This window comes from Oncorhynchus nerka, linkage group LG14 (assembly GCF_034236695.1).
Source record: "Oncorhynchus nerka isolate Pitt River linkage group LG14, Oner_Uvic_2.0, whole genome shotgun sequence".
NCBI classification, from domain to species: Eukaryota; Metazoa; Chordata; class Actinopteri; order Salmoniformes; family Salmonidae; genus Oncorhynchus; species Oncorhynchus nerka.
This window is the reverse complement of record NC_088409.1, coordinates 6,399,204-6,416,607: the sequence shown is the minus strand read 5'-3', so window position 1 is coordinate 6,416,607 and position 17,404 is coordinate 6,399,204. Positions and strand designations below refer to the sequence as shown.

Genomic DNA, 17,404 nt, shown 5'->3' with positions numbered 1-17,404 from the left:
ATTAGATAAAGCATGGTGAGGAGACAGAACAGCTGATTAGATAAAGCATGGTGAGGAGACAGAACAGTTGACTAGATAAAGCATGGTGAGGAGACAGAACAGCTGATTAGATAAAGCATGGTGAGGAGACAGAACAGCTGATTAGATAAAGCATGGTGAGGAGACAGAGACAGAACAGCTGACTAGATAAAGCATGGTGAGGAGACAGAGACAGATAAGCTGACTAGATAAAGCATGGTGAGGAGACAGAGACAGAACAGCTGATTAGATAAAGCATGGTGAGGAGACAGAACAGCTGATTAGATAAAGCATGGTGAGGAGACAGAACAGCTGATTAGATAAAGCATGGTCAGGAGACAGAACAGCTGATTAGATAAAGCATGGTGAGGAGACAGAACAGCTGACTAGATAAAGAAGGAGACAGAACAGCTGACTAGATAAAGCATGGTGAGGAGACAGAGACAGAACAGCTGACTACATAAAGCATGGTGAGGAGACAGAACAGCTGATTAGATAAAGCATGGTCAGGAGACAGAACAGCTGATTAGATAAAGCATGGTGAGGAGACAGAGACAGAACAGCTGATTAGATAAAGCATGGTGAGGAGACAGAACAGCTGACTAGATAAAGCATGGTGAGGAGACAGAACAGCTGACTAGATAAAGCATGGTGAGGAGACAGAACAGCTGACTAGATAAAGCATGGTGAGGAGACAGAACAGCTGACTAGATAAAGCATGGTGAGGAGACAGAACAGCTGACTAGATAAAGCATGGTGAGGAGACAGAACAGCTGATTAGATAAAGCATGGTGAGGAGACAGAACAGCTGATTAGATAAAGCATGGTGAGGAGACAGAGACAGCTGATTAGATAAAGCATGGTGAGGAGACAGAGACAGAACAGCTGATTAGATAAAGCATGGTGAGGAGACAGAGACAGCTGATTAGATAAAGCATGGTGAGGAGACAGACAGAACAGCTGATTAGATAAAGCATGGTGAGGAGACAGAGACAGCTGATTAGATAAAGCATGGTGAGGAGACAGAGACAGCTGATTAGATAAAGCATGGTGAGGAGACAGAACAGAACAGCTGACTAGATAAAGCATGGTGAGGAGACAGAACAGAACAGCTGAGGAGACAGATAAAGCATGGTGAGGAGACAGAACAGCTGACTAGATAAAGCATGGTGAGGAGACAGAACAGCTGACTAGATAAAGCATGGTGAGGAGACAGAGACAGAACAGCTGACTAGATAAAGCATGGTGAGGAGACAGAGACAGAACAGCTGACTAGATAAAGCATGGTGAGGAGACAGAGACAGAACAGCTGATTAGATAAAGCATGGTGAGGAGACAGAGACAGAACAGCTGACTAGATAAAGCATGGTGAGGAGACAGAGACAGAACAGCTGACTAGATAAAGCATGGTGAGGAGACAGAACAGCTGATTAGATAAAGCATGGTGAGGAGACAGAGACAGAACAGCTGATTAGATAAAGCATGGTGAGGAGACAGACAGAACAGCTGACTAGATAAAGCATGGTGAGGAGACAGAGACAGAACAGCTGATTAGATAAAGCATGGTGAGGAGACAGAACAGCTGATTAGATAAAGCATGGTGAGGAGACAGAACAGCTGATTAGATAAAGCATGGTGAGGAGACAGAACAGTTGACTAGATAAAGCATGGTGAGGAGACAGAACAGCTGATTAGATAAAGCATGGTGAGGAGACAGAACAGCTGATTAGATAAAGCATGGTGAGGAGACAGAACAGCTGATTAGATAAAGCATGGTGAGGAGACAGAGACAGAACAGCTGACTAGATAAAGCATGGTGAGGAGACAGAGACAGAACAGCTGATTAGATAAAGCATGGTGAGGAGACAGAGACAGAACAGCTGACTAGATAAAGCATGGTGAGGAGACAGACAGCTGACTAGATAAAGCATGGTGAGGAGACAGAGACAGAACAGCTGACTAGATAAAGCATGGTGAGGAGACAGAACAGCTGATTAGATAAAGCATGGTGAGGAGACAGAGACAGCTGATTAGATAAAGCATGGTGAGGAGACAGAGACAGAACAGCTGATTAGATAAAGCATGGTGAGGAGACAGAACAACTGATTAGATAAAGCATGGTGAGGAGACAGAGACAGAACAGCTGACTAGATAAAGCATGGTGAGGAGACAGAGACAGAACAGCTGACTAGATAAAGCATGGTGAGGAGACAGAGACAGAACAGCTGACTACATAAAGCATGGTGAGGAGACAGAACAGCTGATTAGATAAAGCATGGTGAGGAGACAGAGACAGAACAGCTGACTACATAAAGCATGGTGAGGAGACAGAACAGCTGATTAGATAAAGCATGGTGAGGAGACAGAACAGCTGATTAGATAAAGCATGGTGAGGAGACAGAGACAGAACAGCTGACTAGATAAAGCATGGTGAGGAGACAGAGACAGAACAGCTGACTAGATAAAGCATGGTGAGGAGACAGAACAGCTGATTAGATAAAGCATGGTGAGGAGACAGAGACAGAACAGCTGACTAGATAAAGCATGGTGAGGAGACAGAGACAGAACAGCTGACTAGATAAAGCATGGTGAGGAGACAGAGACAGAACAGCTGATTAGATAAAGCATGGTGAGGAGACAGAGACAGAACAGCTGACTAGATAAAGCATGGTGAGGAGACAGAGACAGAACAGCTGACTAGATAAAGCATGGTGAGGAGACAGAACAGCTGATTAGATAAAGCATGGTGAGGAGACAGAGACAGAACAGCTGACTAGATAAAGCATGGTGAGGAGACAGAACAGCTGATTAGATAAAGAATGGTGAGGAGACAGAGACAGAACAGCTGACTAGATAAAGCATGGTGAGGAGACAGAGACAGAACAGCTGACTAGATAAAGCATGGTGAGGAGACAGAGACAGAACAGCTGATTAGATAAAGCATGGTGAGGAGACAGAGACAGAACAGCTGACTAGATAAAGCATGGTGAGGAGACAGACAGCTGACTAGATAAAGCATGGTGAGGAGACAGAGACAGAACAGCTGACTAGATAAAGCATGGTGAGGAGACAGAACAGCTGATTAGATAAAGCATGGTGAGGAGACAGAGACAGCTGATTAGATAAAGCATGGTGAGGAGACAGAGACAGAACAGCTGATTAGATAAAGCATGGTGAGGAGACAGAACAACTGATTAGATAAAGCATGGTGAGGAGACAGAACAACTGATTAGATAAAGCATGGTGAGGAGACAGAACAGCTGATTAGATAAAGCATGGTGAGGAGACAGAGACAGAACAGCTGACTAGATAAAGCATGGTGAGGAGACAGAGACAGAACAGCTGACTAGATAAAGCATGGTGAGGAGACAGAACAGCTGATTAGATAAAGCATGGTGAGGAGACAGAGACAGAACAGCTGACTAGATAAAGCATGGTGAGGAGACAGAACAGCTGATTAGATAAAGCATGGTGAGGAGACAGAACAGCTGACTAGATAAAGCATGGTGAGGAGACAGAGACAGAACAGCTGACTAGATAAAGCATGGTGAGGAGACAGAGACAGAACAGCTGACTAGATAAAGCATGGTGAGGAGACAGAACAGCTGATTAGATAAAGCATGGTGAGGAGACAGAGACAGAACAGCTGATTAGATAAAGCATGGTGAGGAGACAGAGACAGAACAGCTGACTAGATAAAGCATGGTGAGGAGACAGAGACAGAACAGCTGATTAGATAAAGCATGGTGAGGAGACAGAGACAGAACAGCTGACTAGATAAAGCATGGTGAGGAGACAGAACAGCTGATTAGATAAAGCATGGTGAGGAGACAGAGACAGAACAGCTGACTAGATAAAGCATGGTGAGGAGACAGAACAGCTGATTAGATAAAGAATGGTGAGGAGACAGAGACAGAACAGCTGACTAGATAAAGCATGGTGAGGAGACAGAGACAGAACAGCTGACTAGATAAAGCATGGTGAGGAGACAGAGACAGAACAGCTGATTAGATAAAGCATGGTGAGGAGACAGAGACAGAACAGCTGACTAGATAAAGCATGGTGAGGAGACAGAGACAGAACAGCTGATTAGATAAAGCATGGTGAGGAGACAGAGACAGAACAGCTGACTAGATAAAGCATGGTGAGGAGACAGAACAGCTGACTAGATAAAGCATGGTGAGGAGACAGAGACAGAACAGCTGACTAGATAAAGCATGGTGAGGAGACAGAGACAGAACAGCTGATTAGATAAAGCATGGTGAGGAGACAGAACAGCTGACTAGATAAAGCATGGTGAGGAGACAGAGACAGAACAGCTGACTAGATAAAGCATGGTGAGGAGACAGAGACAGAACAGCTGATTAGATAAAGCATGGTGAGGAGACAGAACAGCTGATTAGATAAAGCATGGTGAGGAGACAGAGACAGAACAGCTGATTAGATAAAGCATGGTGAGGAGACAGAGACAGAACAGCTGATTAGATAAAGCATGGTGAGACAGAGACATGGTGAGGAGACAGAACAGCTGATTAGATAAAGCATGGTGAGGAGACAGAGACAGAACAGCTGATTAGATAAAGCATGGTGAGGAGACAGAGACAGAACAGCTGACTAGATAAAGCATGGTGAGGAGACAGAGACAGAACAGCTGATTAGATAAAGCATGGTGAGGAGACAGAACAGCTGACTAGATAAAGCATGGTGAGGAGACAGAGACAGAACAGCTGATTAGATAAAGCATGGTGAGGAGACAGAACAGCTGATTAGATAAAGCATGGTGAGGAGACAGAACAGCTGATTAGATAAAGCATGGTGAGGAGACAGAACAGCTGACTAGATAAAGCATGGTGAGGAGACAGAACAGCTGACTAGATAAAGCATGGTGAGGAGACAGAACAGCTGACTAGATAAAGCATGGTGAGGAGACAGAGACAGAACAGCTGATTAGATAAAGCATGGTGAGGAGACAGAGACAGAACAGCTGACTAGATAAAGCATGGTGAGGAGACAGAACAGCTGATTAGATAAAGCATGGTGAGGAGACAGAGACAGAACAGCTGACTAGATAAAGCATGGTGAGGAGACAGAACAGCTGACTAGATAAAGCATGGTGAGGAGACAGAACAGCTGACTAGATAAAGCATGGTGAGGAGACAGAGACAGAACAGCTGACTACATAAAGCATGGTGAGGAGACAGAACAGCTGATTAGATAAAGCATGGTGAGGAGACAGAGACAGAACAGCTGATTAGATAAAGCATGGTGAGGAGACAGAGACAGAACAGCTGACTAGATAAAGCATGGTGAGGAGACAGAGACAGAACAGCTGATTAGATAAAGCATGGTGAGGAGACAGAGACAGAACAGCTGACTAGATAAAGCATGGTGAGGAGACAGAGACAGAACAGCTGACTACATAAAGCATGGTGAGGAGACAGAACAGCTGATTAGATAAAGCATGGTGAGGAGACAGAACAGCTGACTAGATAAAGCATGGTGAGGAGACAGAGACAGAACAGCTGATTAGATAAAGCATGGTGAGGAGACAGAGACAGAACAGCTGACTAGATAAAGCATGGTGAGGAGACAGAGACAGAACAGCTGATTAGATAAAGCATGGTGAGGAGACAGAGACAGAACAGCTGATTAGATAAAGCATGGTGAGGAGACAGAGACAGAACAGCTGATAGATAAAGCATGGTGAGGAGACAGAACAGCTGATTAGATAAAGCATGGTGAGGAGACAGAGACAGAACAGCTGACTAGATAAAGCATGGTGAGGAGACAGAGACAGAACAGCTGATTAGATAAAGCATGGTGAGGAGACAGAGACAGAACAGCTGACTAGATAAAGCATGGTGAGGAGACAGAGACAGAACAGCTGATTAGATAAAGCATGGTGAGGAGACAGAGACAGAACAGCTGACTAGATAAAGCATGGTGAGGAGACAGAGACAGAACAGCTGATTAGATAAAGCATGGTGAGGAGACAGAACAGCTGATTAGATAAAGCATGGTGAGGAGACAGAGACAGAACAGCTGACTAGATAAAGCATGGTGAGGAGACAGAGACAGAACAGCTGACTAGATAAAGCATGGTGAGGAGACAGAACAGCTGATTAGATAAAGCATGGTGAGGAGACAGAGACAGAACAGCTGACTAGATAAAGCATGGTGAGGAGACAGAGACAGAACAGCTGATTAGATAAAGCATGATGAGGAGACAGAACAGCTGATTAGATAAAGCATGGTGAGGAGACAGAACAGCTGACTAGATAAAGCATGGTGAGGAGACAGAGACAGAACAGCTGATTAGATAAAGCATGGTGAGGAGACAGAGACAGCTGATTAGATAAAGCATGGTGAGGAGACAGAGACAGAACAGCTGATTAGATAAAGCATGGTGAGGAGACAGAACAGCTGACTAGATAAAGCATGGTGAGGAGACAGAGACAGAACAGCTGACTAGATAAAGCATGGTGAGGAGACAGAGACAGAACAGCTGACTAGATAAAGCATGGTGAGGAGACAGAACAGCTGACTAGATAAAGCATGGTGAGGAGACAGAACAGCTGACTAGATAAAGCATGGTGAGGAGACAGAACAGCTGACTAGATAAAGCATGGTGAGGAGACAGAACAGCTGACTAGATAAAGCATGGTGAGGAGACAGAACAGCTGACTAGATAAAGCATGGTGAGGAGACAGAGACAGAACAGCTGATTAGATAAAGCATGGTGAGGAGACAGAGACAGAACAGCTGACTAGATAAAGCATGGTGAGGAGACAGAACAGCTGATTAGATAAAGCATGGTGAGGAGACAGAACAGCTGATTAGATAAAGCATGGTGAGGAGACAGAGACAGAACAGCTGATTAGATAAAGCATGGTGAGGAGACAGAACAGCTGACTACATAAAGCATGGTGAGGAGACAGAACAGCTGATTAGATAAAGCATGGTGAGGAGACAGAGACAGAACAGCTGACTAGATAAAGCATGGTGAGGAGACAGAGACAGAACAGCTGACTAGATAAAGCATGGTGAGGAGACAGAACAGCTGACTAGATAAAGCATGGTGAGGAGACAGAACAGCTGACTAGATAAAGCATGGTGAGGAGACAGAGACAGAACAGCTGATTAGATAAAGCATGGTGAGGAGACAGAACAGCTGATTAGATAAAGCATGGTGAGGAGACAGAACAGCTGATTAGATAAAGCATGGTGAGGAGACAGAACAGCTGACTAGATAAAGCATGGTGAGGAGACAGAACAGCTGACTAGATAAAGCATGGTGAGGAGACAGAACAGCTGATTAGATAAAGCATGGTGAGGAGACAGAACAGCTGATTAGATAAAGCATGGTGAGGAGACAGAACAGCTGACTAGATAAAGCATGGTGAGGAGACAGAGACAGAACAGCTGACTAGATAAAGCATGGTGAGGAGACAGAGACAGAACAGCTGATTAGATAAAGCATGGTGAGGAGACAGAGACAGAACAGCTGATTAGATAAAGCATGGTGAGGAGACAGAACAGCTGATTAGATAAAGCATGGTGAGGAGACAGAGACAGAACAGCTGACTAGATAAAGCATGGTGAGGAGACAGAGACAGAACAGCTGATTAGATAAAGCATGGTGAGGAGACAGAACAGATTAGATAAAGCAGCTGATTAGATAAAGCATGGTGAGGAGACAGAGACAGAACAGCTGACTAGATAAAGCATGGTGAGGAGACAGAGACAGAACAGCTGACTAGATAAAGCATGGTGAGGAGACAGAGACAGAACAGCTGACTAGATAAAGCATGGTGAGGAGACAGAACAGCTGATTAGATAAAGCATGGTCAGGAGACAGAACAGAACAGCTGATTAGATAAAGCATGGTGAGGAGACAGAGACAGAACAGCTGATTAGATAAAGCATGGTGAGGAGACAGAGACAGAACAGCTGATTAGATAAAGCATGGTGAGGAGACAGAGACAGAACAGCTGACTAGATAAAGCATGGTGAGGAGACAGAACAGCTGATTAGATAAAGCATGGTGAGGAGACAGAGACAGAACAGCTGATTAGATAAAGCATGGTGAGGAGACAGAGACAGAACAGCTGACTAGATAAAGCATGGTGAGGAGACAGAGACAGAACAGCTGATTAGATAAAGCATGGTGAGGAGACAGAGACAGAACAGCTGACTAGATAAAGCATGGTGAGGAGACAGAACAGCTGATTAGATAAAGCATGGTGAGGAGACAGAGACAGAACAGCTGACTAGATAAAGCATGGTGAGGAGACAGAGACAGAACAGCTGATTAGATAAAGCATGGTGAGGAGACAGAGACAGAACAGCTGACTAGATAAAGCATGGTGAGGAGACAGAGACAGAACAGCTGACTAGATAAAGCATGGTGAGGAGACAGAGACAGAACAGCTGATTAGATAAAGCATGGTGAGGAGACAGAGACAGAACAGCTGATTAGATAAAGCATGGTGAGGAGACAGAACAGCTGACTAGATAAAGCATGGTGAGGAGACAGGAGACAGAACAGCTGATTAGATAAAGCATGGTGAGGACAGAGACAGAACAGCTGACAGATAAAGCATGGTGAGGAGACAGAGACAGAACAGCTGACTAGATAAAGCATGGTGAGGAGACAGAGACAGAACAGCTGACTAGATAAAGCATGGTGAGGAGACAGAACAGAGCTGATTAGATAAAGCATGGTGAGGAGACAGAGACAGAACAGCTGACTAGATAAAGCATGGTGAGGAGACAGAACAGCTGATTAGATAAAGCATGGTGAGGAGACAGAGACAGAACAGCTGACTAGATAAAGCATGGTGAGGAGACAGAGACAGAACAGCTGACTAGATAAAGCATGGTGAGGAGACAGAACAGAACAGCTGATTAGATAAAGCATGGTGAGGAGACAGAGACAGAACAGCTGACTAGATAAAGCATGGTGAGGAGACAGAGACAGAACAGCTGATTAGATAAAGCATGGTGAGGAGACAGAGACAGAACAGCTGATTAGATAAAGCATGGTGAGGAGACAGAAGAACAGCTGATTAGATAAAGCATGGTGAGACAGAGACAGAACAGCTGATTAGATAAAGCATGGTGAGGAGACAGAACAGCTGATTAGATAAAGCATGGTGAGGAGACAGAACAGCTGACTAGATAAAGCATGGTGAGGAGACAGAACAGCTGACTAGATAAAGCATGGTGAGGAGACAGAGACAGAACAGCTGACTAGATAAAGCATGGTGAGGACAGACAGAACAGCTGATAGATAAAGCATGGTGAGGAGACAGAGACAGAACAGCTGACTAGATAAAGCATGGTGAGGAGACAGAGACAGAACAGCTGATAAAGCTGGTGAGATAAAGCATGGTGAGGAGACAGACAGAACAGCTGATTAGATAAAGCATGGTGAGGAGACAGAGACAGAACAGCTGATTAGATAAAGCATGGTGAGGAGACAGAACAGCTGATTAGATAAAGCATGGTGAGGAGACAGACAGAACAGCTGACTAGATAAAGCATGGTGAGGAGACAGAGACAGAACAGCTGACTAGATAAAGCATGGTGAGGAGACAGAACAGCTGATTAGATAAAGCATGGTGAGGAGACAGAGACAGAACAGCTGACTAGATAAAGCATGGTGAGGAGACAGAACAGCTGACTAGATAAAGCATGGTGAGGAGACAGAGACAGAACAGCTGATTAGATAAAGCATGGTGAGGAGACAGAACAGCTGACTAGATAAAGCATGGTGAGGACAGAACAGCTGACAGATAAAGCATGGTGAGGAGACTGACTAGATAAAGCATGGTGAGGAGACAGAGACAGAACAGCTGATTAGATAAAGCATGGTGAGGAGACAGAACAGCTGATTAGATAAAGCATGGTGAGGAGACAGAACAGCTGACTAGATAAAGCATGGTGAGGAGACAGAACAGCTGACTAGATAAAGCATGGTGAGGAGACAGAGACAGAACAGCTGATTAGATAAAGCATGGTGAGGAGACAGAGACAGAACAGCTGACTAGATAAAGCATGGTGAGGAGACAGAACAGCTGATTAGATAAAGCATGGTGAGGAGACAGAACAGCTGATTAGATAAAGCATGGTGAGGAGACAGAACAGCTGACTAGATAAAGCATGGTGAGGAGACAGAACAGAACTGATTAGATAAAGCATGGTGAGGAGACAGAACAGCTGATTAGATAAAGCATGGTGAGGAGACAGAGACAGAACAGCTGACTAGATAAAGCATGGTGAGGAGACAGAGACAGAACAGCTGACTAGATAAAGCATGGTGAGGAGACAGAGACAGAACAGCTGATTAGATAAAGCATGGTGAGGAGACAGAGACAGAACAGCTGACTAGATAAAGCATGGTGAGGAGACAGAGACAGAACAGCTGATTAGATAAAGCATGGTGAGGAGACAGAACAGCTGATTAGATAAAGCATGGTGAGGAGACAGAACAGCTGACTAGATAAAGCATGGTGAGGAGACAGAGACAGAACAGCTGATTAGATAAAGCATGGTGAGGAGACAGAACAACTGATTAGATAAAGCATGGTGAGGAGACAGAACAGCTGATTAGATAAAGCATGGTGAGGAGACAGAGACAGAACAGCTGATTAGATAAAGCATGGTGAGGAGACAGAGACAGAACAGCTGATTAGATAAAGCATGGTGAGGAGACAGAACAGCTGATTAGATAAAGCATGGTGAGGAGACAGAACAGCTGACTAGATAAAGCATGGTGAGGAGACAGAACAGCTGATTAGATAAAGCATGGTGAGGAGACAGAACAGCTGACTAGATAAAGCATGGTGAGGAGACAGAACAGCTGATTAGATAAAGCATGGTGAGGAGACAGAACAGCTGACTAGATAAAGCATGGTGAGGAGACAGAACAGCTGATTAGATAAAGCATGGTGAGGAGACAGAACAGCTGACTAGATAAAGCATGGTGAGGAGACAGAACAGCTGATTAGATAAAGCATGGTGAGGAGAGACAGAGACAGACAGACAGACAGACAGGTAATTCTGTATGACAGACAGACAGACAGACAGACAGACAGACACCCTGGTGGATATTGTAAGGAGGTAATTCTGTATGACAGACAGACAGACAGACAGGTAATTCTGTATGACAGACAGACAGAGACAGACAGACAGACAGGTAATTCTGTATGACAGACAGACAGACAGGTAATTCTGTATGACAGACAGAGACAGACAGACAGACAGACAGGTAATTCTGTATGACAGACAGACAGACAGACAGGTAATTCTGTATGACAGACAGACAGGTAATTCTGTATGATAGACAGACAGACAGACAGACAGACAGACAGACAGGTAATTCTGTATGACAGACAGACAGACAGGTAATTCTGTATGACAGACAGACAGACAGGTAATTCTGTATGACAGACAGACAGACAGGTAATTCTGTATGACAGACAGACAGACAGGTAATTCTGTATGACAGACAGACAGACAGGTAATTCTGTATGACAGACAGACAGACAGACAGACAGACAGACAGACAGACAGACAGACAGACAGACAGACAGACAGGTAATTCTGTATGACAGACAGACAGACAGACAGACAGACAGACAGACAGACAGACAGACAGACAGACAGACAGACATAATTCTGTTTGACCTGATTAGATCGACGATGTACTTGTGGACACTTTCAAACGCCAGGTAGAATCGTGAGAGTATCTCCAGGTTGTTCTCCCGAAACTCATCGTCCAGATCCTGCAGATCTGGTTTGGCTTCTAGCTTACTGTCGTAGTACTCTGGACCCTGGAAGGCAACGGGGAGAAAGGGTTACTCATGTCTTATCCCTGTTCTTCATCCATCATCATCATCATCATGATAACTGGAATGACTGTCGTAGTACTCTGGACCCTGGAAGGCAACGGGGAGAAAGGGTTACTCATGTCTTATCCCTGTTCTTCATCATCATCATCATCATCATCATCATCATGATAACTGGAATGACTGTCGTAGTACTCTGGACCCTGGAAGGCACCGGGAGAATATAAAGGGTTACTCATGTATTATCCCTGTTCTTCATCCATCATCATCATCATCATCATCATTATCCCTGTTCTTCATCCATCATCATCATGATAACTGGAATGACTGTCGTAGTACTCTGGACCCTGGAAGGCACCGGGAGAATATAAAGGGTTACTCATGTCTTATCCCTGTTCTTCATCATCATCATCATCAACATTATCCCTGTTCTTCATCATCATCATCATGATAACTGGAATGACTGTCGTAGTACTCTGGACCCTGGAAGGCACCGGGAGAATATAAAGGGTTACTCATGTCTTATCCCTGTTCTTCATCATCATCATCATGATAACTGGAATGACTGTCGTAGTACTCTGGACCCTGGAAGGCACCGGGGAGAATATAAAGGGTTACTCATGTCTTATCCCTGTTCTTCATCATCATCATCATCATCATGATAACTGGAATGACTGTCGTAGTACTCTGGACCCTGGAAGGCACCGGGAGAATATAAAGGGTTACTCATGTCTTATCCCTGTTCTTCATCATCATCATCATCATGATAACTGGAATGACTGTCGTAGTACACTGGACCCTGGAAGGCACCGGGGAGAATATAAAGGGTTACTCATGGACATAACATTATCCCTGTTCTTCATCATCACCATCATCATCATCATGCCTTTTGCCGTTCTGTACCATCTCTCATTCATATATTTTTATGTAAATATTCTTTATCCCTTTACACGTGTGTATAAGGTAGTAGTTGTGAAATTGTTAGGTTACTCGTTGGTTATTACTGCATTGTCGGAACTAGAAGCACAAGCATTTCACTACACTCGCATTAACATCTGCTAACCGTGTGAATGTGACCAAATAACATTAGATTTGATTTGTACTTCATCATCATGCCATAACACATTCCAAACAATCTAGTTCATAGATGACAGGTGGCAATCACATAATTGGAAAGACCTAACCATGACACTGGCGGTGTGCGTGTCCATTACCGCAGGAGGTGCACCCCAAACAATGTCCTTTCACTGTGATCTCATCTCACACTCATTCAACAAGACAACCTCCTCCCATCTCACCTTGAAGTAGCTGAAGTCACAGATGATGTCTCCGTATTTCTGCTGATCGCTCTTGTCTTTGAGTCTGAAGACAGCAGGGATGAACTCCGAGAGGCGGAGGAGCTCGGCTATGATAGCGTTTCCCCGGGACACGATCCTCAGCACCGCCTGACCACACAGGTTGTTTTCCGCCAGGAAATCCACCATGGCGACGGTCTAAGGTCTACAAGGCACCTCTGCAATTCGGGCTCTGGCCCACTTCTACTCTAGTATTGTAAAAAAAAGAGACACAGCTGCCACAGGTTAAACCAGGGACTAAAACTGCATCTCTAAATAGTATTCATTTGTATAATGTTAACGAGTTCAGATAGCTACATGAAATAATTGTACATGTAGTTATCACCAGCAGGCTACTTTGAAGCTAGTGGCCGGAAAGATATTTTGCAACAAGCGGTGAATTCTACCGACCCGAGCGATGACTAGTTTTCAACTTTCTAAATGTTTTACATGCATCATTTCACAACCGTACTCACCTTAAGGTATACACCTATAGGATAGTGTAGTTGCTCGCTAAATGTTGACCGTTTCAAGTTTTTCAATTCAATTCCTGTTTACCATCACATGACAAACCACATGATTCATCTTCCCTGCAGAGTGTTTGTGGACCACTAGGTGGCGACGAAGTCAAGAATAAGAGCAGGGGGCTTTTCTTCTTCGTGTGAATTTTCTGCCGCTTCTTCTTCTTCGTTGCTATTATGGCGGTCCGCAAACAAATATTATAGGTGCATGTCGCCACCTACTGTATTGGCTGTGTATCAGCCTACTATTCTGTGGTATGAATTCATTACTTGGTGGAAAAAATTGGCCTACTAACTAACCCTACACCCATTAAAACCTTACCACTATACACTATCTAACTCTGTACCTATACACTATCTAACCCTGTACCTATAGACTATCTACTATCTAACCCTGTACCTATAGACTATCTACCATCTAACCCTGTACCTATACACTATCTACCATCTAACCCTGTACCTATACACTATCTACCATCTAACCCTGTACCTATACACTATCTAACCCTGTACATATAGACTATCTACTATCTAACCCTGTACCTATACACTATCTACCATCTAACCCTGTACCTATACACGATCTAACCCTGTACATATAGACTATCTACCATCTAACCCTGTACCTATATACTATCTAACCCTGTACCTATACACTATCTACCATCTAACCCTGTACCTATACACCCTCCCTCTTCTTCGTCCCTCAACATCAGCCTGGGAGGATGTAACCTCTCTTCTCTAAACTCCTTGCAGATCTTCTACACTAAAATCTCTCTGCTGCTGCAACTACCTCATATATCTTCTGTGGTTTCTGCTCCATCAGCGCAGTACAGTTGATCACCATGGCTACGAACGCAAGAAATCCAACCTTACTTCTGTCCTACTCAGTGGGGGGCGTTTCCAGTCGAATCACTCACCCTTGGGCAATTCGCTACTCTCTTCACTGCCTCAGCATAGGAAATGTTCTACCCCATGCGAACTCTGGCAATCTGAACCTGTCTCTCTCTCTCTCTCTCTGTGTCTCTGTCTCTGTCTGTCTCTCTCTCTCTCTCTCTCTCTCTCTCTCTCTCTCTCTCTCTCTCTCTCTCAGGGCACTTTGTATTCCCAGCTGCATTGGCAACCCCACAGTGCTTTCTCTATCCCAGCTTTACACTCCTATCCTGCACAGTTCTCACATCTTGGGATCTCCCTTCTTCACACTGCTGCAACACCTCTGAATCCTTGGCACCTAAAGCACCGTAACGGGTTTGGAACATACCGTAGGCCCTCACAGAATAGCAACTATAACCTTACTTCACCTTATCCAACCTGGACTAAAGGGGTAAACGTAACATAGTAAATGTTACTACAGGACGTTCCAATTAGTGTGACATGTTTAAGTTTCGCATATTAACTTGTGGATGTACATATTACATTTCAACTGATATGTTATGAATCACAACCATTGATATGTTACAAATTTGCAAAAAAAATCATACATGTTCCGATTTCCAATTTGTTGTAACTAATGTTATATAGGTGGCTAGGTAGCTAATCGTTAATGTTAGCTTGGTGGCTAAGGTTAGATAAGCTAGGGATTAGGGTTAAGGTTAGGGTTACAGTTGTGGCTGCTTCACATGATGTATTGTTGTCCCTACCTTGCCTTTTGTGCTGTTGTCTGTGCCCAATAATGTTTGTACCATGTTTTGTGCTGCTACCATGTTGTGTTGCTACCATGTTGTTGTCATGTTGTATTGCTACCAAGCTATGTTGTTGTCTTAGGTCTCTCTTTATGTAGTGTTGTGGTGTCTCTCTTTGTCATGATGTGTTTTGTCCTAATTTTTTTTTCAAATTTATCCCACGTTCCATGCAGGAGGCCTTTTTGCAAGAATTAGTTCCTAACTGACATGCCTAGTTAAATAAAATTACAATTAAAATAAAGGGTTAAGGTTAGGAGTTAGTTTAAAGGTTAAGGTTAGGAGTTAGTTTAAAGGTTAAGGTTAGGAGTTCGTTTAAAGGGTTAAGGTTAGGAGTTAGTTTAAAAGGTTAAGGTTAGGAGTTAGTTTAAAGGTTAAGCTTAGGAGTTAGTTTAAAGGTTAAGGTTAGGAGTTAGTTTAAAGGGTTAAGGTTAGGAGTTAGTTTAAAGGGTTAAGGTTAGGAGTTCATTTAAAGGGTTAAGGTTATGAGTTATTTTAAAGGGTTAAGGTTAGGAGTTAGTTTAAAGGGTTAAGCTTAGGAGTTAGTTTAAAGGGTTAAGGTTAGGAGTTAGTTTAAAGGGTTAAGGTTAGAGGGTTAATGTTAGGAGTTAGTTTAAAGGGTTAAGGTTAGGAGTTAGTTTAAAAGGTTAAGGTTAGGAGTTAGTTTAAAAGGTTAAGGTTAGGAGTTAGTTTAAAGGGTTAAGGTTAGGAGTTAGTTTATTAAAGGGATAAGGTTAGGAGTTAGTTTAAAAGGTTAAGGTTAGGAGTTAGTTTAAAGGGTTAAGGTTAGGAGTTAGTTGATAGGGTTAAGGTTAGGAGTTAGTTTAAAGGGTTAAGGTTAGGAGTTAGTTTAAAGGGTTAAGGTTAGGAGTTAGTTTATTAAAGGGTTAAGGTTAGGAGTTAGTTTAAAGAGTTAAGGTTAGGAGTTAGTTTAAAGGGTTAAGGTTAGGAGTTAGTTTAAAGGGTTAAGGTTAGAGGGTTAAGGTTAGGAGTTAGTTTAAAGGGTTAAGGTTAGGGGTTAGTTTAAAAGGTTAAGGTTAGAAGTTAGTTTAAAAGGTTAAGGTTAGGAGTTAGTTTAAAGGGTTAAGGTTAGGAGTTAGTTTAAAAGGTTAAGGTTAGAAGTTAGTTTAAAAGGTTAAGGTTAGGAGTTAGTTTAAAGGGTTAAGGTTAGGAGTTAGTTTAAAGGGTTAAGTTAGAGTTAGTTTTAAAGGGTTAAGGTTAGAGGGTTAAGGTTAGGAGTTAGTTTAAAGGGTTAAGGTTAGAGGGTTAAGGTTAGAGTTAGTTTAAACGGTTAAGGTTAGGAGTTAGTTTAAAAGGTTAAGGTTAGAGTTAGTTTAAAGGGTTAAGGTTAGGAGTTAGTTTAAAGGGTTAAGGTTAGGAGTTAGTTTAAAAGGTTAAGGTTAGGAGTTAGTTGAAAGGGTTAAGGTTAGAGTTAGTTTAAAGGGTTAAGGTTAGGAGTTAGTTTAAAGGGTTAAGGTTAGGAGTTAGTTTAAAGGGTTAAGGTTAGGAGTTAGTTTAAAGGGTTAAGGTTATGAGTTAGTTTAAAGGGTTAAGGTTAGGAGTTAGTTTAAAGGGTTAAGGTTAGGAGTTAGTTTAAAGGGTTAAGGTTAGGGTTAGTTTAAAGGGTTAAGGTTAGGGGTTAGTTTAAAGGGTTAAGGTTAGAGTTAGTTTAAAGGGTTAAGGTTAGGAGTTAGTTTGAAGGGTTAAGGTTAGAGTTAGTTTGAAGGGTTAAGGTTAGGAGTTAGTTTAAAGGGTTAAGGTTAGAGTTAGTTTAAAGGGTTAAGGTTAGAGGGTTAAGGTTAGGAGTTAGTTTAAAGGGTTAAGCTTAGGAGTTAGTTTAAAAGGTTAAGGTTAGGAGTTAGTTTAAAAGGTTAAGGTTAGGAGTTAGTTTAAAGGGTTAAGGTTAGAGGGTTAAGGTTAGGAGTTAGTTTAAAGGGTTAAGGTTAGAGGGTTAAGGTTAGGAGTTAGTTTAAAGGGTTAAGGTTAGAGGGTTAAGGTTA

The 17,404-nt window shown here is 43.1% G+C and overlaps 1 pseudogene; it reads right to left on the bottom strand.

The window, feature by feature from the left end:
- Nucleotides 1-13,811, bottom strand: part of LOC135575104 (WASH complex subunit 5-like) — a 78,399-nt pseudogene extending 64,588 nt beyond the window's left edge.
- Between the last annotated feature and the right edge of the window lie 3,593 nt (nt 13,812-17,404).